Genomic DNA, 17,527 nt, shown 5'->3' with positions numbered 1-17,527 from the left:
AGGCTTGCTCTTTGGCAACTGGCACGTCGGCAACTAGTTTTTGGCTTCATGATTTTGTCGATTGTTTAGTGCAAGCTGAAAGTTTTTGTTGCAGACAAATGTGGCAGCGACTTCTTAGACTTTGCCTCTGTTCGAGCATCTCGGGCATCTTTTGTCCCTCTTCACGTTTAAGGAAATTGCCTTTTAGCTGTGCGTACGAAAATCGATGCTTGATGCCGGTAATTGTGGCTTGGGCAACGACCCAGATTAGATGTTCTGTCTCTCCCCTCTTCATTTGCATTTTTTGGCTGAGATAAAGACAAGCTTAGGGCAATTTCATTTATTTATTTTATAGGTTTGCAGATATACGCGCAGAGAACAGGAAAAATAGAAATTTTTCGTTGCGATTCTTTTAATTTAATGAATGTTTTTCAATATTAACAAAAGATTAGTTAAGGGTCTTAAGCCATACAGACTCTTCTGTTGTTTAATTAATGTCTTAATTTTACTTCTCAATTGTCAATTGCTTGGGAAAATGTGTTTATTAATTATAATCCACTCGTCTTGCATGCTGATGTGGCTCATAATTAGTCGCAGCTGGTGTACTTTATTCTTCTGAATTTGAAGCTCAAATCAGGCCACAGTTGACCAAGTTCAGCGCCAGCTGGCGACAATATGTGCGGTCTGCAAAATACACATGAGAAATGCATAAAGGGCGTAAGGCACATGTCTAACACACACGCTTGCACACATGCACACATGCACACCCACACACAAGCACACATTGTCGTAGGCTCGGTGTGTGCACACTTTCATTTTGTTTGTAATGCGTCCAATAATGGCGGCATTACGCTTATTTAACATGCGCACACACACACTCAAATAAACACACACAAGCACATGCACAACTAACGCAGCTGTCCAAGCGTAGCACATGCGTGAGAAGTTTATGAGCGCATGTGTGTGGCGAGTGTGTGTGTGGCGTGTATGTGGATGCATAAAACTGTCCTTAACCCACAAAACAGTGACAAGGGATAATATTAGCATAATATGAGTGCGTCGTGTGGATTGGGCCATGTCTCAGTAGACGTGTGTGTGTGTGTGTGTGTGCTTATAGTGGTTGTGTATAGTTGTGTGTGTGCTAGTGTTGGCCAACACTAAGCCGCATTGGGCCAGACGTTTGGCATAAGCGCAACCAAGCAACACAACCAGGCAGTCACTGACATCGCACAGTGGGCTGCAAATCGATTTTTTTACATGAAAATTTGTAAGTGAAAATTAAAAGAAAAAAGTTTATTATACCAAATGAATTAGGCAAAAGTCAAGCAAGTTTTATTTTCTATATTGAATTTTATTTCAATTCAAATAAAATTTTGTGTTCATTCATGAACGCCGAGATATTATTGTAAATAGAGTAAACAAAAGTTAAAATAAAATAAAAATATATAAATATATAATAATAATAAATCTAAAACAAAAAAATATTATATATGATATATTATTTATTGAAAATATGCACACTTTTATAGTATATATAAAATAGATAAGTTCAGGTAAGTTAATTTCATCCACAGTGTCACAGCATGCTGGCGAAGAGTGCGAAAAGCACCACATGGTTCTCTCAGACTGTGATGCTGAGCGCAAAGCACAGAAGTCGTAGAAATAAATATTGGCAAATCGATAGATATATACACACATATATGCAGAGGCTAAGCCCATGTTATGGATATATTAAAATATCGTATGTGGCGCATGTGTGTAGCTCAAAAGTTAAAGAAACGAAATCTTTTTGAACTTTTGAATCTCTTTTTGACTGTCTTCTGGTTTGAGCCTTATCGAATTGCGTTTATCTTTGTGGCGCTCATATAAAATGAAATCTTCAGCCTCATCTGCATGTTGCGTGGAGCCGAAAAATGTAAAGCGGAATTTAAGCCTCATGCGAGGCCATAAAAACGTATCAACGACTTTGTGGCAAGAGCCGCTGACATGCTTCCGCTTCCGTTTGGCCCTTGCTGCGTTTTATCAATTTAATTGGCAATGATGCTCGTTCCATGCAGGCCTCATACTTTTTTTTTTTGGGCTTGGTCGGTTAAGAATTAACCATATAATGGCATGTGCTCGTAAGAAAATGAGCTTCCCGTCGATTTTTAATAACATTTTATGCCATTTCGTGCTGGCCAACAGAGGAAATTTTGAGAGCACGCAATAAATGAGCCGTTAAACGCTTTAAGTTAGCCAGAGACTAGAAGCGTGAATGAGTGCGCGTGTGTGCATGCGTGTGCGTGTGTGTGCGTGTGTGTGGGGCGTTTTATTGCCGCTTTATTGTGGCCAACTGTCGGCTTGGCCAAGTCTTAGCCAAGTTAAGCGTCATAAACGGGTTAATGACTTGGAAGTTGCTTTTAATGCGCACAGAAATGCTCGACATTTGTTGTTGTTGTTCTTTTTGTTGTTGTTGTTGTCTGTTTCATGTTGTGTGGGCTGCCACTCAAGTGTTGGCTCTTAAGCCGCATGTCCCAGCCTTTTTTGCGGCCTTTGTCTCAGGGCTTCCATTTTTTTTCTATATCAATTTTACGTCGCTTTTTGTTTGTTCTTGCTGCTGTTGTTGTTTACCCACAATATGATTATTTTTTTATGTCCAACTTTTAATTTGTTTGCACATGTGTTGTGTGTGTGTGTGTAAACATATAAATGGCGGGGGGCGAGCCTTGTAATGGTTGGAAGGGCAAACTTATTCTTTGGCCTTTTATATCGGCACTTGGCAGCGCCACGCATTTATTTTTCTCATCAGTTTTTTCGGGAGGGGGTGGGGGGAACAACAAAACAAACAAATTGCCAACCAGTTGCTTGGCATTTTTCCCCTTTCTCTTGCCGCACTTTTCCACATTTAGTGTTAGACATTTCCGCCTTCCTTGGCATACAAATGGGAGGTCATTTTTATTTAACAATATGCGTTATTACAGCTCCGGCCATTGTTGTGGCTGCCACACTCGTGTGGCATGTGTGTGTGTGTGGCAGGCGCTTGGGGCGCGTTCAGGCATAAATGTTTTATGTAGCCATATTTTGATTTATGCCATTGCGAGGCCTGCGTTTAGGTGTTAATAGTTCTGGTTGATTGTATTCTTTATGTTATTTATATTTAATGCGTGCTCATCATGCACGTGTCATTGGAATTGAAAGCAAATCGAAACTGAAAATGCTGTGAAGGAAAATATAAATAGCAATAAGTATGTGTAGAAAAGTCAGGCTTAAGTTTATTAAGTTTATTAAGTTTAGCTTTATTTTAATTTTTCTGTTATTATCTGGAACAACTTAAATTAAATTTGTATGAATATTTACAATCTACTTATTCTACTGGTAAGTCTTATATACAAATTTACAGTGTCAACTATATATATCGATCTGGGAGATCTATTGGGTGAGACCTTCGTAGTCTCCTCCGCGTTCGGAGTCCTCCAACTCTGCGCCTATTCAGAAGACGCCTAGCCAGTCGATTAGGATGACTTCTCAGTCGCGCTAGAAAAGTCAGGCAAATATAAACTTTAAGTATAAAACTTCAAAGCAAATTTCAAAAATATATTTTCTCTTATCTTTCTGAGAATTTAAATTACTTTCTTTATCATTGAATACATTATTTTAATTTGTTTTCATATAACATTCAAAATATTTATGCATTAACTGTATTCAATTTTTATATTTACATTTAAAACATAAATATTTTCATGCATAGATTTTATTCATATATACATTTTTTTTAATCTTGAATACAAATTTTCCCACTTTCTTTTTGTAAGTCAAGACCCATTAACTACTTACACATACCTCGCAATTACATGCATTCCTTACTCAAAAATTTAATTGCTCATCTGTGATTGTTGGCATTCTCTTTGGCATTTTACGACTGCAGCGCTTTTTATAATTATTCAGCGCGGCAATGTTAAAAAATATCTCGAGGTAATGACGGAATGTAAAAATTGTATAAAGGACACGTCAAGTTATAAATTGACTTGACTGCAAAACGCGCAAGCTTTTACGGCAGAATTTGTACGCCTGAGCTGCGGCACGTAGCAGCGTTTTGGGGCGCCCCTAAGAGTATGCACCAGTTAATTTGAATTCGATGTATGTGCGTGTGTGTGTGTGTGTGTGTGGGGGGAGCTTGACTTAAACTACTTAACTGTCTGACTGCCAGCGGCCGACGCGTTGCCAACTCAGGCGAAAAATCAAAATTTCCGCACATTGCCTATTTTTCAAAGCATGTGAGTGTAAGCCTGTGTGTGTGTGTGGCTGGGTGTGCATGTGTGTGGATATGTATGCCCCCGGGCAACTTTATTTGGGGGGCTTTTCTTCTGTCTGTCGTTTTAGTTGAATTGCAGCTGCTGCTGCTGATGTTGCCTGACGGTGTCTGTTACCACTGATGTGTGTGTGTGGTTGGGTGTGTGCCAGCCTCGTTTCAATCACGTGCTGCACGACGACCGCCATTCAATGTTGTCAAAAATTTATAGCAAGCAGCAAAAAAAAAAAAGGCGAAGACGCCAGCCAGGTAAACGATAACTGGCAGGCGTACTCGCACAAATGTACAATATGTACGTATAAAGAAATAAATAGAATGGCATAAAAAACATGCAAATAAAATTAACAAAACGAGACGAAAAAAAGGAGGTTAGCTGAGCACACCTGACGGCAACCAGGCGACCGGATTTAAGGCTATACAAACGCTTGATAACTCTTGTCGCCGCGTGCTAGTGTGTGTGTGTGTGTTCCCAATTTTGATTTCGTCTTTAATTTGCACAAGGTACAATAAGAAAATGTTTAATAAAGATATTTAAGAGCGAATGTTTATTACAGTTGACAAATTTGACGATTTCGAGGCGAATTCAAATGCTCGAATCGCAGTACTTCTTTTGTGGAGAGTTATATAATTTTGTTTTGAAATGGGATGATATATTTCCGAGCCCATAAAGTATATATATTCTAGATCAGCATACATTGCCATGCCCGTTTGTCTGTCTGTTTCTCTGCGAGGCTGTCTCTTAGTCTTTAAAGCTATCGTCTTGAAACTTAGCCTAGGATCGGACCATTTTGTCATATGGCTGCCTGAGAAACGATCGGCTGAAAAGAAGGTTCTTATATGAAAAACAGTTTTCCAATAAACTTTTATTATTCCCATATCTGCGAAACCGATAGGCGAATATTAACAAGGATATTTCATATTCGGCATGCTTCTTACTTCTTCTTACCACCAAACGTACCCAAATTCATTTTAGATTTTGTGATTTGGTGAAGAGTTCAATTCTTGGAATTACTGCCTTGACTCGTTCTTTATTTTCTTCTTGGGCTTTGACTTCAAATGCTTTGGTTAATAATACCTGTAAAAGCGGCTGCCAATGATGCGAAAATCACTTGAATTGCACAATGCGGAGCCACAACAATTGCGCGTCGCCGAGATCAATATAAAAATCATTTTGGGCCGCAAAGCTTTTGCTGCTCTTTGCAATTTGTTGCAAAATGAATTTAAAGAAATGAATTGAATTATGTCATGAATTCGACAGACAGACATTGACAACGGCGACGGCGACGGCAACGACGCCAACTGTCAATAATGCCATTTAAAGCAATAAAAAATATTATTGATTTATTATTTTGGTAATGCAATTTGCTGGCTGCGAACGCAGCGCACCAAAGCGAAGCGTCACGTTGACTTTTGAGCGGGCGACAAACCTGTTCCGTGGGTCAGTTTGGACCACGTTAGAGTGGGCCAATCAATTGGGACTTTCTGGTTGAGGAGGTGCGTATACCCTTATAAAGGGTATTATAATTTTCTCACGAACTGTGCAACGTATAGAAGAAGTGGGTAGCACACTTAAAAGAACTTCTCATGCTCAGCCATTTTCTCTTGTTTTAAGTTAGTAAAATAGACAAATTTCTAGACCAAAATTGTTAACATGGCGATTAGCCAAAGTAGCCCCAAAATGAGCTGCACACCTTAAGCCGGCGGCTGGGAAATTAAATCGTGCAGAAAACTGACTAAAATGCAGCCAACTTGAACGGCAAAAGAACCACAAAAACATGTTAAGTATCTCCGAGTCACAAACGAAAAACAAATGGAAGCTCTATAATCATCATCATCAGCGCTGATGAAGCTCGTCTGGCAGCCAACTACGGAGAGGGGGGAGGCGAGGGGTGTGTGGCCCAAACGTTGTAAAGTGTCATTTTGCGGTTGTTGAAGGGAAGACCTTGGCTAATATTACATAGATGCCTGAGTAATGATCTGGTGAGTGAAAGTCAGGTGTCCTGTGACTGGTTAAATGATGTGTGTGCGAATCCTTTTAATATGCTTAACACATTTTTCCTATTATACATGTGTGTGCGAGTGTGTGTGTGTGTGGCATGTAGCATGTGGCCTCGTTGCACCTGTGACGCATGTCGCCAGCTGGGCACGCTGAACAAAAGCCACAATTACAACAAAATACTTGTGAACTACTCGCACAAGGTCGTTTATTTTTGTTGCTGTTGCTTTGCATGCTAATTAAAAATTAAAATATCCACTAAAACAAAAACGAAAAAAAATGGAAGGCAACTTGTGATTCATTAGGCTGGCAGGCGGTGCCTGTGAATAATAAATAAACTCGCTGGCTAATTAAGTGAGGAAGTGAGGAAGCGTTTCTCTTCCACCCAATCCAGCTCTCTGTCCTTTTCTGGCTGCCTGCTTTGACAGGATATTATACGCTTGTAATTTACATGGGACACGTGGCCCACGTCCTGTGAGAATGTTGAACCTCATTGCGGGCCATTTGGCTGGAAATGCAATCGATAATAAGCCGGAGCCGGCACAGCCATGTGAATTAACTACGACTATGCTCAGCTAGACAGAGAAAGAGAGAAAGAGAGACAAAACGTGAACGAGCGCAACCATGTGTGGCTGTGGCTGGGCCGCCGTCCTTCATGTATGCTGCCACATAAACTGTTCAGTTTTTCATGCTAAAAAATTAATGATAATTTATAAAATTACTTAACGTAATGCATATTTGAGTGAGTGACTGCATTGTGCGCGAAATTATATATTTATATAAATATAATTAAATTGCGAGCATAGCCAACATAGGAATTTGGCTTGTAATAATAGAAACAAGATAGAAATGGAAGGTTTTTGATATTCGAAAAGATGATAAATATACATACAAGTTGTGCTGAAGTAACAAGTGATATTTATTTATATAAAAAATTACATTCATCCAAGAATAATGCAGCAATAATTTTAACAATTGAAAGCCCACCTTCAGCTTGAATGACTCGCAGTGAATACAGCAGGTGCTCAACATGCCAGAAAGCAGAATAGCTGAGCATATTAAATCCTGGTTAAAGTTTGGCGTTTAGGATTTGAAGCAAGAACAAAGGCTAGGCGTTTGGGGAATGCTCACAATTCACAATTACAATTATTTTTCTAGTTTCGTTGAGGGCGACGCATAAAAATCGCAGCTGTCAGTTCAAAAAGCCAAAAACTTCAGTAGCAGCATCAATTTTCCACACGCCAGCGAATTTTCGCCGCAGGAGCACACACACACACACACACACCTACACACACACGCATACAGAAGGAGCTGCGAACGCAATTTTCACGTGCAAACTTTGCGCAACAGAAAAAACAACTACAAAAACAAAGCCAATAAAGCGAGTGTAAAATGGCTTCAAATGCACTAAAACGAATATTAAATACGCTCTAAATTATTGCAAAATTATGAAAATAGCTATCGAATATTTCAAATATTTGGTAATACTCAAAAAGGGAATTTAAATTGCACATATATTCGGAATAAAATATCAATTTAAAAGCACGCTTTAAGCCGAGTTTCTGTTAACTGACAAGCTGCGTGAACAGTTCGTAAAGCCCTTCGTTTCCCTCATAGAGCATCGTAAAACAAGTGTAGCGACGTGGCACGGCATAAGTTGCCACAAATAAAGTAAAGTAAGTTGCACACTTTTATTTTGTGCGTTACCAAAAGCACAGCGTATGTCTGTCAAAAGGGGCGGGTGCTGGCAGGGAGGGTGCGGCTGCCAGCTAATCTCAACAAACAAAGCGTGAAACTAACAATTCTGCAAATACAGACTAACCGCACGCGCACCCACAGACATGGCCAAGTAAAAGAATGAGCCGCAGAGCGGCTGGGAAACCGGGTTGGTAAGGACCGAAAACTTGTGCTGGCGCTAGCAAGAGACAGAGATAGCATGGCTATAAGGGGACAGAGAGAGAGAGAGAGAGAGAGAGAGAGAGAGAGCAGGCGAGCGAGAGAGAAAAGCGAGAATGAAACTTTATTTTCAAGTCAGACATCGAATTTATTTTCATGTCATCAGCGCGTTAAGCACAAAAGTGTACCTATATGTGCATATATATATCTATATCTATATGTAGAGCTTCCTTGTGTTTAAGGAAAGCGCGTCTAGCTGTCGGAGCTGGCATTAAATTGGCAGAACTTGCTAATTTGCTTTTGGTTGGCGTACGCTTTGCGCATTTTGCACGCCAATTGGCTGCAACTAGGCGTATACATAATGCGCGAGTGTTTAAGCAAATTAAGCATACGCAGCGTGGAACTTAAACAAAACTAAAGAGTCACATTAAACACAGACAGGAAGTGAAAGAGTGAGAGAAAGCGGAGAGGGAGACAGAGTGTAGGCATAGGGGCAAGCCGAAAAGCAACAAGCGGCTCAGGATATGCGAGAGAGGCGCCCAACCCAGCAACAAGCTAAGCTCTAATTTTCTCACGTACTTGTAAATTTTGCGGAAAACCGCAACAAATTCACTTATAAAAGTAATCTAGAAAACGCGTACAAAACAGGAAGCACGCAAAAGGCCAGAGCAAAAGAAAAAAAAAAAACAGAGATGTTTAAAATGCTCAAAAGAAAACGGCTGAAAACTCGGTGTGTAAAGAATTGCGTTTGCGACACGGCGACAACTTTGCGTTTTATGTCGCCCTATAAAAGCCATGGCCAAGTGGTCGACGGAGGCTGGCTGGCTGGCCCGGAGACCCGGGGCTGGGGCTGAGGCTGCGTGCCAAGACCGGCGCAAAAAGGACTTAAAGCAGCCGACACTTTATCGCAGATTTAAAATTAAATGAATGTAAGCACATTAAATGCCCGCCGCTGTGTGCTGAGTTTAGCTGGAAAAATGCTCGCCCAAGCAGGGAAAAAGTTTACAACTCAAAGTTAGTTTATGCCAACAACAAAGAGTTAATTAATCAGCAATTTGTTAAGACGCAGTTAATATAATCGCATGCTCCGGGGCTTTACATCAGGCTTAAAGTTCTGCGCTGCATCGGATTTAATTTCATTGCGTGCAAAATATGTAGTGAGAAACTTTTAATAGAAGAAAAATGATTGTTTAGTTTTATTTCAGCTACCCCTCCGCTCCCATAACACGCACACAATGTTGCTCCCCCCATTCCCCCAAGCTTTGTAGAAATCCCCAATCAAAACACATCAGCATAATTTCGTATCATTACGCCCAGGCGCCCAGCCCCAAGTCCCACACTCAGCTGCCAATTAGGCGCAAAACTTGTCACTTCCACCCAGATCAGCTCTTAAACAGCTCGTTTTGATATCCTCACACATTAAATGGGTGAAAGGGGTTTCCCATAAAGTTGTGCTAAGTTTAGGTTGGATAGATACTTTTCTGGCTTTGTAGGGCGCCGATCTCAGAGACTAAGCTGCTGAGACTTCTTGCTTATATGATTTATTGAGCGAAAACACATTTCCAACAGCCAATTTGTAGGCAATAACTTTATTTTTCAACTGCCCAACTGTATTGAAAATATTGATGGCTGTAAATATTTTCATATGCAAGATGCGGGCTAAATGGAAGATCTGTCCAATAGTAGCATGCATCACAATTATTTATACTTTGGGGCTGGATCTTTCCCAAACTTAATCAAACCATATTTAATGAAAAGAGTGTTTATTCGTTTTTAATTCTCGACAACTGACTACTTAAATTTTGGTTTATTGTAAGAAATAATATTAGAATTCCGAACCCGAACCAGCTCGTTCCATTACAAGATTTTCAGACTTGATATTTAGACAGAAACTTTGCTAAGAATCAAATAACAAAAGCGGAAGTTGTGCAAAAAGCTTTCGTAGATATGAACCTATGAATACATTAAGGAAAATCTGAAAGAATAGCCTTATTATGCCTCTCATGGGCACTTTTATAGACTGTCTGCACAAGAGTCAGATCCATTTTTTTTTGTATCAAGCCAAATTCAAAGAGCAGCAACAAAGTTTTAATGCAAGTCACACAAAGCAAAGGAAGTTCAAGCATAGTTTAAATGATCAAAATTGTGGCACAACAAAAGTTGCTGGCCAAACAAATGAGCTGAATGCGGGGGGGAGGGGGCAGGACAGCGGGACAATTGGGGCACGCCCCCAGCTATGTGTCAGATTTAGAAGGACCTTCATCATTTTACATTGAGCCATGTTTATGATTGTTATTAGCAGGCGGCAAAGTTTCGGCGACGCTTTTAATAAACTTTCTGGCCTGGCATTGCAATGAGTTTATGCAAATTGTACACAAATACAAGTGGGATGTAGCCCAAGGCGAACGGCAATAACAACAATTTTCAATTATGCCATAAAATCTATTTAGGTGTATAAATATTTGGAAAATTTGTGTACGCCACAAAAGTTGGTCGTCTCCGGCGTTGTGTTGGCGTGTAATTTACAGATTTTCTCGTTAAGATTACGCCCAAAAGTTGGCGCTATTGTAGTGCCGGCTCTCGACATTGACGCATAATTGGCAGCAACATGAAAAGTCAATAAACGAATCAAAACAACAAACGGTTAAGCCTGCTTGAACGCACACAGCAACACGCCTTTGCCATGTTAGGCATGTTGTAAAATAAATTTTGTGGCGAAAGGCCCGAAAGTTGAAGCTCATAAAATTGTTTTGTATTGTGAAATGTAATTAGATTAGAATTGGGGCTATGTACATTTCACTAAATTTGATTTCAATTAGAAAGCATAAATGGCCCTGCTGTGAAGTCCTCAGGGTCAAGCTCTACAGCAACCAACTATACAGATATGCCCCCCGGGTTCATTAACCAAATGAAGTGTGTTCGTGTGCCAGGCCAGCACAAAAGTTGGCTCAAGCATGCAAAAACACTTGACGTAGCTTATGTCCTGAAGCCAGGACTTGTCCGTTATGCGAAAGTTTATTTAATGTTGCCTACTTTGAAGCACAGCAAATAATCAAGTATACGCCTAGTGTGCATTAAGTGCTGTTTGCTAACTCTTCTTTCGTATTACTAGCTCAATTTACTTAATTAATAAAAATGCCCAAATGAATGAGCCCACGCAAATAACATGAAATTGTACGTCAGCTTGCTTCAGTTGTGGCTTGAAGCGTACTGAGTACATGAATTAGATTAGATGTGAGGGCGGATATGTGGGTGTAAATATAATGCTATATAATTACAGGAACAGAATATGTGAAGAGAAAACCGGATTTATTTTACTTTGTATATTTGCGACCAGTTCTTATACTTTCTTTGTATACTTTCTTAAAGTCCATAAAATTCGCTCCTCTATGCGATTCTCATGACTTCAAGCAATCCTGACAGGGTTTCATGCTTTCAGCATGTGCTAGATTAAAAAGTTCTGTTGACATTTTATTAAACTTTATGTTTATTTTATTTATTTTCCTACACAATAAAAGTTGCTTTCCGGTCTACTTAAAAAAAAATTCGTATGCATATGTGTATTTTTTGTATACATATCTATTTATGTTGAAATATACAAATTTATATCTGAAAGCAATTCAGCTACTAATATATATACTTATTTTGCTTTAGTAATGCCTTTTTACTTCAGCCAATGAAGAAGCAGCTGGTAATTTTGTTTTGATCCCAATCCCCGCGATATGTACGCCTTACGTTGACTTGGTCGCATCAAAAACACGTTTGCCCATGTGCCGCACATGGAGCTGAAGTAGCTTGGCCATTTACTTTATTGATTACAGATTTTGCTTCCCATTGATTGAAGCTCAAGTGTGCGGAGGCGGCAAAACAAAGAAGTCGAAACAATTTGGCTGTTTTGTTATTGGAAATCGAGCAAAGCCGGCAACGTAGGCAGCTATACAAACTGCCACAATATCCTGTTGTCTATGCTCCTTCTCGAGCCACAAAACGAGGCAAAGTTGCCCTCGGCCAATTTCTGTTGATTAGAGTAACTGCTGAGGCTTTTGTTATTGTAAGTGCGCACTCCATATTAAATGGCCACAAATTGCATAAATACATTTTCAATATACGCTTGTGTCTCAATATGAAATTGATATATATGTGTCTATCTGAAAAAAAATAAGTGCGGGGCAAACCTTCATAATTTATGTAGTTTATCACATGCTTATTTTTTTTCGCTTGTTGTTGTTGTCAGCTCGGGCAGGCCGGTTGAAAGCCAATGCCGGCGCATTTGTGTCAATTTAAATTTATGTAAACAGAAAATGGCCAACCAAATGTCCTGCGAGCTGCTGCACGGCTGGCTATCACATATTTCATATAAATATTTTGCCTTATTTTTTGCGCCTTTTTTTATTATTTTTTTTTATATATGATTTAATGCGTGCGGCACGCCATGACGTTCACTTAGGCATGGACACAATAAAAATGTTGCCACAACAACAGTAACAGCAGCAGCAGCAGCAGCAGGACACGCTCGCCTCTTGCGCACTTTTGACATTTCATTATCCTGTTAAGTATTCAAAAGTCAACCAAGCAGCCAGCCCCAACACACAGACGCACAAATTGTGGCCGCTCCCCGGCCCGTTGCCTGTGTCTGTCCGTGTCTGTCCCCCTTCCCCCTGGACACGCCCCCGCTGTTGTCATTCGGCTGCGTAGCCAGCTTATCATTTATGCCGAGCGCGTACTTTTGGCTTTTACCCCGCAGACCAAGCCTCCTCCCGCTCTGTGCTGCCCATTGTTGTATTGCCGTTTGTTTTGTCTGCCCGTAATGTCATGCGGAATTGCCTTTGTGTCCTTGGCGTTTATGACATTATATTTGTGTGTTCTGCTTGTGTGTGTGCGTGCGTGCCTGTGTGTGTGTGTGAGTGTGTGTATAAATTACATTACACAACAAGCAATATAACAAACGATAACAAACACCTTGCCAAGAAAATATAAAAATAAACGAAACAGTCAAGAAAAAAACAATATAATAAAAATGTTTTTTGGCCCTTCGATTTCGCTCAGGCCTGCTTTATGTTATGTAATTTGCTTATGACATGGCTAATGACAGTCATTGCCTCCTGTTCAAGGACCCTATTTTTATTTTTCGGAGGGTCAGAGAATGTGGTTTCTGCTGCTGTCAGTTGGTGTGCCTGACATTGCAGTTGCTTGCTGCATTTAGCTGACAAAAATGTCGAAACATTTCCAAGGGCAACTTTTAGTATTTTACCATTTCGATTTTGAACCAATTCCAATTTTATTTTCATTTTGTGTTCAGCCCAGCGCACGTGCTTCCCGTGTGCTCTTGAGTCTGAATGTCGGGTTCATTGGCAAATTTCCTGTGTATTTGCCATCGATTGATTAAAATTGCGAAATGCACAACACAAGTGATGGCAATAAGGATACAAGCCAAGCGCTCGACACAAATGCTATTTGCAGTGTGAACCCCTTTTACAATGTTCAAAAATAAATAAAGGAGTCTCTGGCCACAAGCTAAGCGGGGTTAGTCTGGGCAAGTCTGGCTTGTAGGTGCATCCGTCTACATAATCGTTTCGTTATCTGTTTATGTATGGATGCAAAATCTGCAATGAGTACCAAAGGCGCGTATGATTGGGGCTGGCCCTTATATGAGTACCATAGAGTAGTCTCTTAAAATGCTTATAGTTATAAATGAGTGTTCATAGACAAGCGAAAATTATAGTCTTGGGTCCGGAAGCGTTGAGTAGTTTTGCAAAATGTCGTTGATTATAAATGAAAAGTCAGAAGGGATGTGAAAGATTTCATGATTTTCCTCAGGATGGTATATTCCATATTCTATCCTTGTTATTTTTTCGACTAGTCTGAGTAGACTAGAAATATGTCAATGATTATAAATGAAAAGTATTTTGTACGAAGAAAGAAAAGTATTATACATGTGTGTGTATGTATGTATGTGTATGTGTGTGTGTGTGTGTGTGTGTGTGTGTGTGTGTGTGTGTGTGGGCGTGTGTGTTAGTGTATGCATGCATGTGTGTATGCATTAATGTATAAGCACGCAGACCAAGCTTATTTATCCCTGTGCAGCAAATTTCAATAAAACGAATTTCTGCCAAGTGCTCTACTCCTCGATTCTCAAGAATTCAAGTAGGCTCTGCAGATTTTCATGCTAAGCTAGTGCTCCAACGGCCTTTTGAGGAGCAACTGGTGGCGGTGGAGCAGGAGGCGGTGGAGCAGGAGGCGGTGGAGGGGTAAGTTGGTTTGTATGTATGTAGATGTATGTATGTAGATGTATGTATGTATGTAGATGTATGTATGTATGTAGATGTATGTGTGTAGATGTATGTATGTATGTATGCACGTATGTATGTATGTATGTATGTATGTATGTATGTATGTATGTATGTATGTATGTATGTATGTATGTATGTATGTACGTATGTATGTATGTATGTATGTATGTATGTATGTATGTATGTATGAATGTATGTATGTATGTATGTATGTATGTATGTATGTATGTATGTATGTATGTATGTATGTATGTATGTATGTATGTATGTATGTATGTATGCATGTATGTATGTATGTATGTATGTATGTATGTATGTATGCATGCATGTATGCATGCAGATGTCCGGAAAAATATGCATACATGTACGCATGCATGCATGCTTGCATACATATAAAACCCATATGCATGTATGCAGGTTTTCGGACATGTATACATACCCGTACGCATGCATGCATGTTTCCACCAAGGTGGTATGCATTTTTCGATAAGTGTAAAACATCCCTCAAGGTTTTTCGCGATTTTTCCACACATTTGAGTAAAATTTTCCACAATGAAAATTTCATAACAATTATTCAACGGACTGCTTGCACAATCATGTTAGATAAGTCACATAGCTTCCAATGCCTAGTGTGTATTCTAGTCTTATGTTTAAAAGTGTTCGTTTGAGTAGTCTCTTAAAATGCTTATGAATATAATTGAGTATTCTCTAGAAAAAAGAAAATACTGCATTCGCAGCAGGATGCTCTTTGTTAGCTTGCCTTAATGCCTCGGTTAGACGACATATCTATTGAGTATTCCATCGTTACTTAAAATGATTCAATTTACCAAGTATCCGCTGCTTATTGATTTATCTGCAATCTCAAGTGCTAGAATCTGCAACTCTGTATCTGTTTAAGCATCTTAAAAGCAATCACTGCCAACGAGCTGTCTGCCATACATATAAGTTTTAAATCCTTTTATTTTTACCTATATTTATTTTTATTTTCTTTTTGCAGACAACACCTTAGCTGGCAGGCAAGTAGTCACCTAGTCGCCGAGTCGCCGAGTCACCGTATCTTCGAGTCAGCCTTGGAGCAGCCAATGCAACCAACACAGACACGTGAGTATAAAGCAGTTACCAAAGGCTGCACAGGTACAGATATGTATATGTCTGTGTGCATGTGAGTGTGTATGTGTATGTGTATCGGCACTATATATCTTGGACATGTGTTGACCATCAACTTATGCAATCAACCATTTGGCTTTGGCCAGGCAAACGGCAGACCGTTTGGGTGCTATGTAAACTAGAGACTTGAAGGTCTAGCAGGATGCGGGGGAGCCCTGATGGTGACGACCAGGACGGGTTCCGACCACGACGACAAATGTTTATTTAAGCATAAAGCCACGTACACTGCAATCACACAGCTATACACCCACACACACACACACACACATACAGACAAGCTAGGGGCACATATGTGTCTGTGTGTGTGTGTGTGTGTGCGTGTGTTTATGTACTTAGGCGCAGCTGTACTTGGAGACTACGTCTGGTAATTACATACAGCATGTGAGTTCAACACACATTCTTTTTGGCCCAAACTCGTCCCCTGCTCGCCCTCCCCTTCGACTGGGGCTGCTGCATAAATATTTGTTTTAACCTTTTTACCCTTTTGTGGCCAATGGCTTTGTATTTGCTTTTGGTTTTATGGCAGCGGCTGTGTCACTATTTCATTTCGATTTAAACAAACTTTGCCACGCTCTTTGCTGATTTTGTGCCCCTAATTTATTTATTTGCGATCCTGCTGATATTTAGTAATTGAGTTTTTCTTTCTTTTTTGTTGCTCTTAATGCTGATGAGGGTTCTGGCTAGATGGGTGCAAAGTGTTGCACACATCTCTCGTAGACTCGGCACGTTTCACAACAAATGTGACTCAGTTGCCCTGCTTAAGGATATTTATGTGGACAGCGTGTGCGACAGCACCAGGAGCAACAGCCACAGCAGCCGAAGCCGGCTGAAAGGATACCCCTGCCACGGGTTAATACAATAAACTTTGAATAAAAGTGTCTCCCTGGGGGCAACTCGATGTCGTTGCCATGCTTCTGCCCGTGTCGTCGTCTGTTTAGACTTTTTGTCTTAATTTATCGTTATGAATGAATCACTATGTGCCATTTGGCGGCTGCCCGGAACCTATTGTGTCTATGTGTGTTTGCCAGCACGTAGCCACGATGTGCTCGCACTTTTGACTTAATTTGATTTGCTCAAATGAATTTCAATTAAACAGAAATGAAATTTATGCGCTGACAACAACTCTAAACTTCAAACTGCAGAGCTGAATGAAGACAAATGCGATCGCCAAATAGGTTACTCGAGCATTTAAGAGCTGCTGAATAGCTGAGAAATATACTACTTATCAGTGGCCATAGAAATTATCTTCATTTGTGCCTGAATCAAATTCCTAATCATTATCATTTCGCTATTGATTTCATGTCATATTTTTGCTATTTTTTTCTGAAGGATTTAGGCCTGAGCAGACAACGCTGATTGTTTGACTGCTCATCATTCATAAGGTGAATGTGTGTGTGGGTGGGTGGATGTGTGTGAGTGTATATTTATGAGTATGTTATAATGCAACGTCGGCGCTTATTATTCCAAACACACACACACGCACACACATTCACACGGTGCGAATGTGAACGGCCGCTGTCAACAATGACAACGGTTAATAACAACTCGATAGAATGCCGATGACAATGCTGACACATCGAAAGATTGTCATTTCATCAATTATTCAACAACACGCAAATCAACAACAACAGCAACAGCAACAACAAAATGCTCAGCCGGCAACAATCCAGGAGTCATCGTCAGTGCAAACAGTTCCTCTAATGGCAGGCAGCGCCAACATTGCAGCACCTACTCCCAGGAATCGCAGACCTGGACGGAGGAGCAGAGCAAAACTACAAGAACAGAAAAAAAATCCAAACATTAAGTGATACAATTTGTATTTGGAGCGTTTGCCGCAGGCAACCAATGAATAACAGGCCAGCAAGAGGTTGGAGCACAACAAGAGAAAAAAAGAAGGAAAAAAAATAACCT

At 40.1% G+C, this 17,527-nt stretch overlaps 1 protein-coding gene across 2 annotated transcripts in view; it reads left to right on the top strand.

Moving 5' to 3' along the window:
- LOC115771229 overlaps window positions 1–17,527 on the top strand; it is a 50,590-nt gene that overhangs the window by 7,021 nt on the left and 26,042 nt on the right. Inside the window, exons 1-2 of one of the 2 annotated variants that reach the window (XM_030716831.1) lie at window positions 14,190–14,407; window positions 15,447–15,550. The gene's annotated coding sequence lies outside the window, so the exon portion shown is untranslated. Of the gene's footprint in view, window positions 1–14,189; window positions 14,408–15,446; window positions 15,551–17,527 lie in introns of those variants that run through there. The other variant, XM_030716830.1, reaches the window with a different exon arrangement.

Source organism: Drosophila novamexicana, unplaced genomic scaffold, assembly GCF_003285875.2.
Source record: "Drosophila novamexicana strain 15010-1031.04,08,12 unplaced genomic scaffold, DnovRS2.1 tig00000024-arrow-pilon, whole genome shotgun sequence".
NCBI lineage: Eukaryota > Metazoa > Arthropoda > Insecta > Diptera > Drosophilidae > Drosophila > Drosophila novamexicana.
Note: the sequence above shows the minus strand (reverse complement) of the source record. Positions and strands in the feature narration are given on the sequence as shown.